Below are 14,264 nucleotides of genomic sequence, written 5' to 3'. Positions count from 1 at the left end.
CAAGTTTTATACCAAGTTGATGGAGAACAGCTACAGTTATTCCCTTGTATAAGGGAGGATATTCCACAAACAGAGACAGTCGCAGACTCATAGATATGAACGTCATATGCAAAGCAATGGAAAGACGTATGAAACTAATCAGTAAGGATATAGGGAACCTCCAAACAATGGACCCATCTCAATTTGGAGGCATCAAGAGCAGGTCAAGTTTACTCAACCTGGTAGAATTTTTGAAAAGGTCACCAAATCAATAGATGAAGGTAAAGCAGTACACACTATACACCTCTACATGGCTTTTAAGGTAAACCCACACTGAGGCACGTTAGAAATGTTAAATAAGCTGAGAATAAATCCATATGTCACCTGCTGGATTGGCATCTGGCTCACAGATAGGACACATGAGATCAAAATAGAGGAAGCTACCTCTACAAAGAGACCAGTCGCCAGTGGAGTCCGTCAGGGTTCTGTGCTGGTACTGTGTGGCATCTGCTTCTCTGATGTAAAAGCCAATACCAAAGGGCTTTAGCTGACTAAGTTTGCAGATGGCTGTAAGCTAGGAGCAGTCAGTGAATCCCCAGATGACTTAGTCAGCTAAAGCCCTTTGGCATCTGCTTCTCTGATGTAAAAGCCAATACCAAAGGGCTTTAGCTGACTAAGTTTGCAGATAGCTGTAAGCTAGGAGCAGTCAGTGAATCCCCAGATGACTTAGTCCCAAATAAATAACTGGTGCCAAAATCATGTACTGAAACTAAATGCCAAAAAATGCATCTGTTGGGAAGTCATCTATCCCGGGGAACTACCACATTGACAATACCTTCCTAACAGCTGACCCAGTTGTTTGGAATTTGGGAATGTGGATAGTGACCTAACTTTCAACTAAAATGTGTCTATCTTATGAAAGCCCATCTATATTGTGGAGTTTATAAATAAAGGGATAGCGTCTAGATCTAGGGATGTCATAGTACCCTTTTACTTGGCCCTTATTAGGCCAGTTATTGAGTATAATGCCCTCTTTAGCATGTATCTGTCCAGATACATGCAACAACAGGAATAGCCACAGAGATACTTAACTAAAAGGATAAAAGGCCTAAACAGCGTATCCTACATGGACAGACTCAAAGCCCTGTCACTATACTGTGCATCCAACAGACTGCTGAGAGATGACCTGTGTCTGGCATAAAAGGCATCCTCAACCCAATGTTGATGGACCTACTGCACGTCAGCAAGTCAAATGGTGTCACAAATATTTGGTCTAGGGATCTAAACCTCTTTTGCAATATCAACAGAATGGTTTGGAGGGACAAGCATCTCTCACAGAAAATACCACTACTCTGGAGCAGACTTCCTGTTAATGTTAAACAAAGCTCATTCCTATCCATATTCAAGCACAATTTGGATCTATGGATGGATAATAGAAAGTTTTGTCCAGTGGCCACTCCTAAATGCTTTGTCCTATGCACAATCTCCTCAAATTATCTATGGTATTGATCACAGTTATTTTTATTAGGGGTAATATGTAATTATCGACCAAGCAATTAGTAAGGCCAGTCTATCACCAAATGGGGGCGGCCACGGTGGTGCAGCGGTTAGCATTATCGCCTCACAGCAAGAGGTTCTCCTGTTCGATCCTTGGCTGGGGTGCCTTCTGTGCGGAGTCTGCATGTCCTCCCTGTGGTCATGTGGGTTTCCTCCGGGTGCTCCGGTTTCCTCCCGCATCCCAAAGACATGCTGTAGGAGGATTGGGAACTCTAAAGTGGCCCTAGGTGTGAGTGCATGTGTGTGCCTTCCATGGAAGGTTGGGCTCCGGGCTGGCAACTCGACACTGTAAAACTCCACTGCCAATCATGAGCGGACAGGTGATCCGCTGTGGCGACCCCTAACTGGGAAAAACAGAAAGAAGAAGTCTATCACCAGATGGGATAGGTAATTCAAACACCAAACTGGAAACTGGTTAGGATTAAAATGACTGTCAAGGGCAGCTCGCCTTGTACTTGCCCATGATCCTGTTATGAACTTCAGTAAAAATGAGCCTTGAAAACTATGCTTCATTATGAATTGATGAAAAACTTTGTCTATGCATCCATCAGTTAATGAAATCTTAGTGCCAATGCCCATGCCCTAAAAGCAAGCTTTATACTATTGTGCCTCTGAGAATGTAGAACTGTATAAGTACTTATTTAATGTTTACTTCTTAAGCAAAACTAGTATCTCCTTACCACACAATGCATTGCTGTTGCAGCTTTTGCTTCCTTAAAGGCAGCTATTTTTCATGAAATATTAATTTGCACAGTACTGCTAACACACTTTTGTTTAATCAAACAAAATTAGCACAAATAAACAAGAATAGGCTATCTTATCAACAAACAAACAAAAGTCTGACTTGTACATAGAGCTGAAAGTTGCTTTATTTTTCTGTTGCTGTAAGGAAGAATATTCCTTTTTCCCCAACATGCAGCAGCCTCCGATTTGACTATTTAGGTAAGCTTCGGTGGTGCAGCGGTTAGCGTGGTCACCTCACAGCAAGAGATTCTCCCGTTCATTTCTCGGCTGGAGCTCCTTCTGTGTGGAGTCTGCATGTCCTCCTCGTGGTTGAGTGACGTTAAAGACATGCAGGTAGGTGCAAGTGTGAATGGGCATGCCTTCGCTGAAGGTTGGGCATCGGGCTGGCAACTCGGCACCGGAAAAATCCACTGCCAATCATGAGCGGACCGGAGTTCCCCTGTGGCGACCGCTAACCGGTAAAAGCCGAAAGTCTTTTAGTAAAGATTTGCGAAGGACAAAGCATCTTAGATGAAAGATATTTTTATTAGATATCATAGATTCCACTGCAATAAAAAAGATATTAAGGCTGTGCCATTGTTTTTATTGAAGTTTTAGAGCATTTTTTAAATTGCTGTGGTATTCATCCTTTAAGCAGAAAAGAATGTTCTTACCTTTTAGAGCAGTCTTGTATTCTACTGAAATTGGTAGTTTGTTTGTAAACTTCTGATTCTGGAGTGTCTGGTCCTTTTGTTGTTACTGTTAGAGACAGAAAAAAAATTCTTGAAGACCACAGTTTGATTATTTATGAGTAAGAAGAAACATTTAAAGCAGTGTTACCCAGGCAGTCACAAACACTTAACTACAATAGAAATTGTTTTGCAACAGAAATGGCTTTTTCTCTTTCTTACATGGTTGATTTTGTTGCAGTTTTAATTGGTAAGTTATCTTCTTTCTAGATCAACAGCAGCCTCCAAAGCAGAGAATTGGTGGAGCCTGTTGAGCGCATGCAGTCTGTGATGGTATAGCAGATACCTTTGATACCTATCCTGAAAAGTTGTGTCTGTACTGCTTAGCAGAGACTGTAAGTATACTGAAAGGGCAACAAAACTTACTTATCTTCAAACACTTATTTGGTAATTTGCAGTTTAAAATGTCTACAGCTCTTCCATAGCAGCTAATTGAACTTGAGAATACTCACTGTCAGACAGTAGGCCTCTTGACTTGTCATTTTTCTTAGAGTTAGGCACACACATTTATAGGAGATACAAAATAAAATCTTCCAAGAGATTCCTGCAGCAGTTATTAGTTATTAACAGGTTTCTCATTATTCATCCATAGCAGCCTGGCAAACATTTCTCCTTCTGATGTCCTTCCTGTCAGTGAAACAGGCACTGTTGTCATATAACTCTTTGAAAAGGTAATGCTGCCCTTCATAGGATCATCATTGGAGGTTACTAGGCTAATGGCCCTGGGGCCTTTACAGGCCTAGCAAAGAGTTTATCCTCAAAAAGAAACCTTAGTCAGTACCTGTTACACCTGTCAATGAGGGACACAGGTGGAACCCCTGGGACAAAGTTTTGATTTCCCATCCAGTCCTCAATGTTGCACTTGAAGAGGGTCAGAGAGATACTCTGCTTAACCTGTATGGGAAGTCTATTCCAGAGATGGGCAGCCTCTGGGAGACAAACCTATCTCTCCAGCAGGTTTTGTTGATGTCATGTATTAGATTCAGGCCTTTTAAGTGGGTAATGCACAAGGAGTTAGACTTATGGATATAGAACATCTCTACTAGGGCAGGGTCCAGAATTGCCGTATAGGCGAGACACAGATCACCTCTGAGCAATCTGTATGATACTGAGTAGAGTGATAGCGATTTGAGCCTGTCCACATAGGACAGGTTTGGAGGCCATGGATTCACTTTGTTAGGTATTTCTGTGGCCTTTCCATTTGGTGCAAATGTTTAGAGAGGTACATACCAAACTGGACATTATACTCAATTATTGGTCTAATGAGGGAGGAGTATAGAGAGGTAATAGCCTCCTTTTTTCTGGATGCAATCCCTTTACTTATGAGGTAAATCAAGTAAAAGGTTTTCTTGTCCATTGCCACTACATGATGGTCGAATGTGAGATTGTCGTCAACCTGAGTACCGAGGTCTCTTACCACAGGTTATGTGCTTAGGGGGGTTGCCATTGATGTGGCAATCAGTAGGGGCAGTGTTTTTGCCGAATGTATGATGATACATTTTTTTGCATTTAACTTGAGGCCATGACTTTGGCACTAGTCATTAGTTGCTGTGAGACCCTCTTGCAGTATGATGTTCTGTAGTCCTATCTCACCTTCATTCTTACATATGAGATCAGAGCCGATCCTCGGCTCCGACTCAGCCTATTTACAAGCTGGAAGTCTTCTAGTTGGCTTGTAGCTAGGTAGGTATCCCATGGTGCACCAGTAGGTATCCCATGGTGCACCAGTACAATCCCCAGATCTTATTTGCCGCGTCGACGAGTTTGGTTGTACTTCTCTTTGGCTTTGGCTAAGTTTTTAATTTATTCAAAATTTTGTATTTTTTAGTCTAACCTGTTAAATCATAGTTGCTTAGCATAGTTAGCGTAGTTTAGAATAGTTACCTTTATAATTGCGCCTTTGCGTGCAGCTGTTTGGTAAATTGGCTTTTTGGCTTGCCCGTATTGGTATCCTGTGCACTGTTTTTCGTGTTATTCATAGTTTAGTATTTGTAGGTGCCTTTTGCACTTAGGTGTGTGTGGTTATTAGGAATTAGTTTTTGGCGGATTCCCGCCTGCTAAATTGTTAGCATAGTTAACAGAATGAGGTTCTGTTCTGTTTTGATTCTTTAGTCATAAGCTTGATTAGTGTTGTCAGAACATGGTTCTGTTCTTTTTTAATATTGAAAGTTTCACTGTATTCTTATTTTAGTGTGTGACTTTCCTGCCTTTGTCTCTTAACTAGGTCTGTTTTAGTTAGAAGACCTAGTTGTTTTCTATTCCCCTCCTTGTCTGGGCTAGGCCCGTTTAAGTTAGAGGACCTAGTCCTCGTGGTGTCTTTCTCTTTCCTGCAGGGCTAGGCCCGTTTAAATTAGAGGACCTAGTCGTCTCCCATTTCTTCTTTCTTTGTCTGTGCCTTTTCTGTGAAAATGTCCAAAGTTAGTAAGGACCATAAGCCATCTGGCTTCAAGAAATGTATTAAATGCTCACAGATGATGTCCATCACGGATGGCCACAGTAACTGCGTTTACTGTCTAGGGGCCATTCATTTACAGGAAACCTGCTTATTTTGCCACTCTTTCAGTCCTAGGTTGTTGCAAGAGTGAAAGAATAAGCTCATCCTAAAAGGTCTTCTTAAACCTTCCTTTGAGGAAGATCTGGCTAGCTCTTCCTCTTCTAGATCTCAGGGATCTAAAAAGGAAAAGTCTTCTAAGAGGCCCTCCCTGGCACCGGCTGGTGTCTCTGAGCCACCTCTTAAAATAACTAAAACGGATAAGTCTTCTGCCTCTTTGGCTCCACAGAGCTCGGTGCTGATTGAGAGCACTACTGTGATTACAGGGTCGGTTCCAAGTATTTCGGAGCCGACCACTGAGGCCATTTCACGGAGCTGCTCTATGGATCCTCTACCGGTCTCCCCTATATTGAAATCCCTGATACTTCAGAGATCACGCTGTCCTACTCTATCATCCAGGTCTTCCAGGAGTTTATTGGAAGAAGATGTGGCGAGAGTAGTGCTGAGACTGTTGAAGTCATCTGCTTTGCCTAAATTGCTGTTGGCTCTGACCCAGTTGGTTCTGGAGCCACTTGAGTCCGTTCAGCCCCCTTCGATCATTCCTCCTCTGAGCCATACTGGTCTTTCGGAGCTGGAGTGTTTGATATCACTGGTGGAACCTTCAGCTCCAACTCCCCCTGTGGCTGTTTCAGAGCTGAGTTCTGCTCCGACACTCTCGGCGCCGCCCATAGTGTCTAGGGGCTGAAGCTCCCCGGACGGCCCCGACAGGGATGCTTTGAACCGAACTTCTATGGTTCAGAGTCTTCCTCTCGGCATGTCGGTGAGGTTGAGTTCGGACCTTATGTCTATCTCGGAGCTTATAGCTCTGAGGCCGATGGCATCCTCGGTCTCCTTGGAGCCGGGGAGGTCTTCGGAGCCGGAGAGTTTGGCATGCGAGATGATGAGGAGTGTGCTGTCCTGGTTGTCAGCTCCCACCAGAGGTACCGACACTCTTCCCCTTAAAGCACCTACTTCTGTCTCAGCTTCTACTCCCTCCGTGGACAGCAGAGACCCTCAGCCTGGGGAGCCACCGGCTGGTGGCCCCCACTCTTCCGAGACCTCTCCGGAATATCCTTCTGAGGAGCCCCCACAGAAGAGAACATGTAAGAGGAAGCATGTAGACTCCCCAGAATGAGTCTTTGACCTCTGACACTGACCTTGAGGAGTCAGAAGGGTCCCCTAAGTCATCCTCTGACAATGGATGATGTCTCTGTCGTAGACATCCTAGAAATCCTTAAACAGAGGTGAGGCTAGCCGACTGTCACCCCTTCTGATGAGGAATCAGTGTACCTTAAGGCTTTCAGGTCTCAACCTTCAGCCTCTTGGGTGTCTCCACCCTTTGACGAACTGATGGAGCTAATTGGTCGAAAGGTGTAGGATACTCCTGGTGCCGTGCAGCCAGTCCCCATTACACGGAATAAGTTTCTTTCTGCCCCTCCAGAAAAAGATTTTTTGTCTAAAGGTGTTCCCGTAGATGCCATGGTGGTGACGGCGGCCACTAAGAAGGAGCTAGCTGAGACCTTCTGTTCATCCGCTGAATAAGGAGTCTCGAACGATGGACAGATATGGGAAGCGTATCTTTTCTTCAGCGGCATTTACCCTTAGATCGCTGAACTACCTTACTCACTTCACGAGGCATCAGAGAAATCTCCTTAAAGAGATTCTCTCCTAGGTGCATGTACTGAGGGAGTCCCTGGCAAGGTGTCTGCCTAGTTGTCCACCTTGAACTCTATTGTCAACTCTTCCATTCGGCTTATTTCGTATGCAGTCGATGAAGCGAGTAGAGCAGCGGGTTCAGGAATTTCCCTAAGGCGTCATTCCTGGATGCATTTGTGTAACTTTGTGGAACCATTCAAGTCTACCTTTACCAACGCCCTCTTCGGCTCCTCATTGTTTGGACCCAAGTTAAAGGACACTCTCACCCAGTGCGAGCAAGAAGGAAACACAGTCTCTGCCATGGGAGTACATTTTACTGTTCCCTCTAGACCATATCCTAAGGGTCAGAGGGCCGGTACGATGTGGTTCAAGAAGTCCCAGAGGTTTTTCCAGGATGCACAGGGTGACTCCTCCTTCAAAGGCAGAGGAGGAGGAGGAAATGGTAGACATCACCCTAGATGCAGGGGCGGTCCGCAAATCCAGGGAGGTCGCGATTCCTTTCGGGGCCGGCCTTACCAGCGCTCCTGATGTGGGGCCCGACTGTGCTTCTCTGGGGCCGGCCGGGGGCCACATCTCTTTGTATCCAGAAGCCTGGCTGGGTATCGCTCAAGACAAGTGGGTACAAAGAATTATTACCAGAGGTTATGTCATACCCTTTTCTCTTCCACCTTTTGTTCCCAAGAAGATCCCGGATGTCCACCCAATCACAGGGATCAGGCAACTGTGGAGATCAACAAGTTGCTGTCAAAAAGAGTCTTCCAAACCGCCTCAGCAGACCAAATAGGATCCGGAACTTACTCCAGATTTTTTTAAGTGCCAAAACGTACAGGAGACTAGAGGCCCATTGTGGACCTCAGCAGATTGAACGAATCAGTAAAGAAGGGCAAGTTCTGGATGGTGACACTGCCGTTGTTATGGAAAGACAATTGGATGTGCTTAATAGATCTCCAAGACGCCTACTACCACATAAAAATGGACAGGACGTCAGAGTCATTTACGCTTCCGGCTGGGAGCCAGTCATTACCAGTTTTGTGCTCTGCCCTTTGATCTCACCACAGCCGCCAGGCTGTTCACCAAATGTATGGCAGTAGTGACAGCTCACCTGAGACGTCGAGGATTCCAGGTGTTTCCATATCTGGACGATTGGCTTTTGAATGCCCCCACCAGGCATCTCCTTTTTCGGACCAGGAATGCTACTAGTCAGCTTTGTGCCCAGCTGGGAATTTCTATAAATTGGGAAAAATCTGCCTTATTGTCCTCTCAATGTGTGATTTTTATAGGTGCAGAGATGGACACAGTAGACATGTTGGCTCATCTTCCTGCCGAAAAGGCACAGTATCTGGTTCTTCAAATTCGGCGTCTTCTCCCCTTACGAAAGGTCAAAGTCAAGACTATTCTACAGCTTCTAGAGACCATGGCTTCCACCATATTACTAGTGCCACTAGCCAGGCTACACATGAGAATTCTTCAGTGGCTCCTGTCGTCCCAGTGGTCCTTTTAGCACCTCCCATTATCTCATCACATTCTGCTGATAGAATCTTGCAAGAAGTACCTCCTTTGGTGGACACTACCCAATTAGTTAACCATGGGCACTTCATTTGTTCCTCACCAACCCATTGCCACTGTGACCACGGATGCCTCACAGGGTGGGGGGGCATTATCTTGGCAGGACTGTCCAAGGCACATGGCAAGATCACGAGGCTCACCTGCATATCAATGATGTTCATCGTGTTTCACTGTTGCAGTCATTATAATTGGGTTATTCTGCTGGCAGGATACCCGCAATCGGCCCGAGTTCCAAAGTCTAGGTCCGGCTTCGGTTGCTGTCGTCTCCTCCCTGACGTCAGTGTGCCAGGGGTATAAAAGATGCAGCCGATGCCATTTTCTTCAGTGTTTCTTGCTGCGCGGTGCCCGAAGCAAAAGCAGTTCGCAAGTGCCGGTCGGCCGACTCCTGAGATTTTCAAATTCGAATTTCAGATCTGAAGGCTTCATTAAAGCTAAGTACCCCGTTGGGGGGACTTTTTTCTTGCTCCAGACCGATGTCAGAAAAAGTTAATAATTGTATTTCTTGTGGGAAGCAAATACCTCATAAGGATTTTCATTCTTACTGTATTCCTTGCCTAGGCCCTGACCACGACGTTGCTAGTTGTTGGTTTTGTGCTAGATTTAACCAACGCACTATTAAGCGTCGGTACGATTTTGCATTTCATTACTTTGGTAGAAGATTCAATTATATAATGCCGTCGGAACAGCCGACTACCGGAGTTTATAAAAAGCGCAAAGAAAAAGAAAAGGACAGGCATCCGAGGTCCAAGACCGATGACGAGGCTTCTGCTTGGCCTATCGCCGGTTCTCAGTGAGGCGCTTTGGTAGCCCCTGACGCCCGCTACCTCAGAGCTACAGGCCGCTTTCCAACTCCCACATGTGGCTGACTAGGTCGCTGGAAACTCAAGGTATTTGACACTCGGAAACTATTCCCTCAGATGGGTCCGGAACCGCTGAGCAGGCATCGGCTTCTGAGGGTGTCTTCAGGCCTACACAGTTATATGTGAAACCAACTTCAGCTTTAAAGGCAAAGACTAAAGCAGCTCCAAAGACAAAGAAACAATTACAGCATTCTCCTGGACAGGCCACCATGCCTAAAAAACAGATGCTTAAAATGGCCGAAGACCTAATTACTTTGATCAGGGGTTCCCATCCCCCTCCTGATAAGAGGCCTAGGCAAGAGATAGAATATGAATCTTCAGATCAGGTTTCCATTTCCTCTGATTCCTCTACTGAACAGGAATATTCTCTTCCCCCCATGAGGATTCTGATGCTGAAGAATCTATCCCTTCAGCCTCTCCTCCTGAGGATTATTCTTTTTGGGAGACCCTGCATACTATGAGGGAGCATTTCCACTCAGAATCCAAAAAAAGGCTCAGAGACTTCCTTTTATTACCTCAGCACAGGCCCCTTGCTATCCCTCCTGTTTTAGACATTGTAGATGATGTATTTTCAGAGTCCAGCCTGTCTCCTGACTCTTTACCACCAGCTCCTGTTAAGCCAGACAGATACTACAGGGTTCCTGATTCACATACATTTCTTTATAAAAACCCTGCTGTTGACCCAGAAACTATCTCTCAGGGTCCCAGAGGGGTCAAGGCTTCCACTGCAAAAAACCCTATCCCCTATGATAGGGATTCAAGGGCCCTGGACAGATGGGGGAAAAAGATTTATACTTCTGCGACCTTGGCTGTAAGAGCTTAAAGTTTCATATGCTTAAATATCAGCAATATCTTATGTCACTGCTTAAACAGAAAATGTTGACAAATTCAGAATGTGCAGAAAACAAAGAAATGCAGGATTTATTGCATGCAGCTGAACAAGTGGGAAAGCATACTTTGCAATGTGGTTTTGATTCTCTAGAGGCCTCCTGCAGGGCCGCTGTTACAGGTTCTGTCATTAGGAGGCATGCTTGGTTAAAAGAACAAAATCTGCCTGATCATGTTAACGCAAAACTATTAGATGCTCCATTACAGCATGATACCTTGTTTGGTGTTAAAGCAGAAGAGGTGTTGAAGAAAATGGAGGACAAAGCTAAGTCTATGCAAACAGTCAAGGATTTCTTGCAGGTACAGCCTCCCAGATTTAGCAGGAACTGGCCTACAAAGAATTGGTCCTTTCCAGTGTCAGACAGGCCACAAAGAGGCAGATACAGACACCCCAGAGGCAGATCACAACCCCAAGACTCATACAGGCCTAAACAATGGGGTGCTTCTACCTCCAAAAGTGGAGAGGAAAAATCACAGCCATACAGGAAACAGTCTCAATGACTTTCTCCTGCCAGCACCAAGCACTTATCTTCTGGCAGCCACTTTGGGGGGAAAACTAGCACTTTTTCACAAAATTGGCACATGATCACCCAGGACAAATGGGTCTTAAATATCGTATCACAAGGCTACAGGTTCCACTTTCACACCCTGCCAAGGCCAAATGGTATGCCAGACCTGCCACGCAATCAATGGGCAGAGGCACAAAAACAACTTTCGTCCCTCATGGACATGAGAGCCATTCAGCTAGTACCACAGCAAGAGCAGGGACTAGGATTCTACTCAAGGCTATTCTTGGTGCCCAGAAAGGACAAAGCCTGGAGACCAGTACTGGACCTGTCTATCCTAAACACATTCCTGGATATTCCAAAATTCAAAATGTTAACTCTGCGCAGCTTCTGCGCATGCTGGGCAAGAAGGCTTGGCTTGTGACTTTAGACCTAAAGGAGGCATACCTGCATGTCCCAATCACACAATCATGCAGAAGATACCTCAGATTTATAGCTAGCTCAATGCACTACCAATTCTCTACACTGCCCTTTGGCTTATCTACTGCGCCCAAGGTCTTCACAAAATGCCTGGCACCAGTAATTGCATTTTGCAGACAAAGAGGAATACAAATATATCCTTACTTGGACGACTGCTTTATTCAAGCAGAGAACAAGGACATTCTACTACAGCATCTGGCGTTTGTAAAAAGATTATTAACAGGTCTAGGGTACACCGTAAACAAAAAGAAATCAAAACTCGTACCCTCTCAGGAGATAATATTCCTGTGTGCAAGCTTAAATACAGCAGTCCAGATGGCTTATCTCACGCCAGACAAACGCAGACAACTGACTACTTATTTCAAAATGTTGGCAACAAAGACCCAGTTATCTGCAATAAAAATTCTGCAGGCCTTGGGTTTCATGGCATCCTGCATTCTGCTAATTCCATATGCAAGACTGCATATGAGGAAACTTCAATGGTATCTAAAAAGTGTTTGGACTTAACATTGCCACAGCCTGGAAACAATAATTACCCTCATTCCCTGCCTGCAACAGGGGTTTCGATGGTGGGCAAAAGCCTGTCACCACAACACGAGACAGCCATTCACCTTACCCACAGCCAGGCAGACATTGACAACAGATGCATCAGATTATGCCTGGGGGGCCCATATTGGCAGGAAGATGTATTCAGGGCACATGGTCCGCAAGTCAAATGCATCTACGTATCAATCAAAAAGAGATGCTAGCTGTTCAGAATGCCCTGACAGCCTTCAAGGATCTACTTCATCCAGGACAACTACTGATAAAGACAGACAATACTACAGTCATGTAGTACATAAACAAGCAGGGAAGCACACATTCCTACCCCCTCTGCAGGCTAGCCATGAACTTGTGGGACACAGCATTGACTTACCAAGTACATCTGCAAGCACAATTCTTGCCAGGAAGGACAAATACTCTGGCAGACGAACTAAGCAGAAACCTAATGGATCCCCACGAGTGGAAATTGGATCCACAAGTCTTCAGCATGATAACAAGGACCTGGGGATGCCCGGACATAGACCTATTTGCCTCCCCTCACAACTACCAACTACAGAGATTCTGCACAAGGACTTATCACAAGCAAGCATGGAAAGTGGATGCTCTATCTTTCAGATGGAAAAATCTAACAGTATATGCCTTTCCTCCTCTGCCTCTCCTCCACAAGGTACTCCTCAAGGTCAGACAAGAGAAACCAAAAATGATACTGATTGCCCCAGACTGGCCCCGCCAGCACTGGTACCCAATCCTAAAGAGCTTGTCTCAATGCCCAGCCTGGACATTACCTCAAATTCCTCACTTATTGACCCAACAAGACAGTCAGATACTGCACAGCCAACTCAGGACCTTAAGCCTGGCAGCATGGCAGATAATGTAGCCATTCGAGACACACCTCTCTCTAAAGCAGTGATGGATGTTATTTTGGAGGCCAGGAGGCCTAGCACCAGAAAATCTTATGCAGAAAAATGGAAGAGATTCTGTGCTTGGAACCAGGCACAAGGTATTGACACGATTGTTCCAAATATTCCTCAGATTTTGCAATACTTAACTGAGATGCTTGATAAAAGCCTTTCCTTTTCATCAATTAAAATTCATGCCTCTGCCATTTCAGCTCATTACAATACAGAACCACCTAATTCTTCTCATCCATTATTAAGGCAGTACCTCAGATGGGCCAAAAACATAAGACCTCCAAGGAGAGCACCAATACCTGCATGGGACCTCAACTATGTCTTGGAAAAACTCACACTGCCTCCGTTTGAGCCAGCCTCTGCAGCTGATATAAAATTCTTATCCTGGAAAACAGCTCTGCTCCTAGCAATAACCTCTGCTAGACGAGTCTCAGAGTTACAGGCACTCATGGCTGTGGAACCTTTTATCATTTTCCATCCTGACAGGGTTTCTCTGAGGACAAACCCTATATTTATGCCTAAGGTAGTGTCCAGTGTGGCCCTTTACCAAACAATTAATTTGCCTACCTTTTATCCAAACCCACAGAATAAGGGTGAGAGAATTCTGCATTCTTTGGACATTCACAGGCAGCTACGCTTCTACTTGGACAGAACCAGTTTTCAGAAAGACTGAACAACTTCTAGTGGCATATGCTGCAGGATCACAAGGAAAGCCTATTTCAAAGCAGACTATTTCAAAGTGGATAGGCCACTGCATTCGTTTCTGCTATTCACAGTATGGCAAATCAGTGCCTAAGGGCATTAGGCCACATTCAACCAGAGCAGCAGCCACTTCAGCAGCCTTCCTCAGAGGAGTACCAACCAAAGACATCTTAGAGGCTGCAACTTGGAGTTCAGTGCATACTTTTACAAAGCACTATCACTTACCTCTCTACTCTAAATCCAGGGCAGGCTTTGCCACTGCAGTTCTGCAGGGCCTGATAGCCTCTCCTAATCCTATTTAGCACCAGCCTCCCAACCTTAGCTTTGGGATTCAACCCAATTGTAATGACTGCAACAGTGAAACACGATGAACATAGTACAGTTGTGTACCTACCATAAATGTAGATGTTCGAGTGTATTCACTGTTGCAGTCCAGGTTACCTTCCCACCATTCCCCTTTTTCTTTGCTGGGACTTATCTGTACTTCTCTATTCTATACAACCTGTGTGGTGTATTTGCTTGTAGATGAAGGAAAAGTTGTTTTTTGTGCATGAATGCTTATTGGCATAATTTAGCCTACCATTTTAGGGGCACCTGACATCTGGGGCAAGAAA

General features: G+C 45.0%; 2 protein-coding genes across 3 annotated transcripts in view; one reads left to right on the top strand and one right to left on the bottom strand.

Moving 5' to 3' along the window:
* Positions 1-14,264, bottom strand: part of FILIP1L (filamin A interacting protein 1 like) — a 2,033,704-nt gene that overhangs the window by 1,546,448 nt on the left and 472,992 nt on the right. For both annotated transcript variants that reach the window (XM_044071370.1, XM_044071371.1), the window contains exon 2: positions 2,934-3,018. The gene's annotated coding sequence lies outside the window, so the exon portion shown is untranslated. The remainder of the gene's footprint in view (positions 1-2,933; positions 3,019-14,264) is intronic.
* Positions 3,242-14,264, top strand: part of CMSS1 (cms1 ribosomal small subunit homolog) — a 1,462,848-nt gene continuing 1,451,825 nt past the window's right edge. Inside the window, exon 1 of the mRNA XM_044071376.1 lies at positions 3,242-3,343. The gene's annotated coding sequence lies outside the window, so the exon portion shown is untranslated. The remainder of the gene's footprint in view (positions 3,344-14,264) is intronic.

Source organism: Protopterus annectens, chromosome 5.part0 (assembly GCF_019279795.1).
Source record: "Protopterus annectens isolate FY-2018-M chromosome 5.part0, PAN1.0, whole genome shotgun sequence".
Taxonomy (NCBI): domain Eukaryota; kingdom Metazoa; phylum Chordata; order Ceratodontiformes; family Protopteridae; genus Protopterus; species Protopterus annectens.
This window is presented reverse-complemented; position numbering and strand designations above follow the sequence as displayed.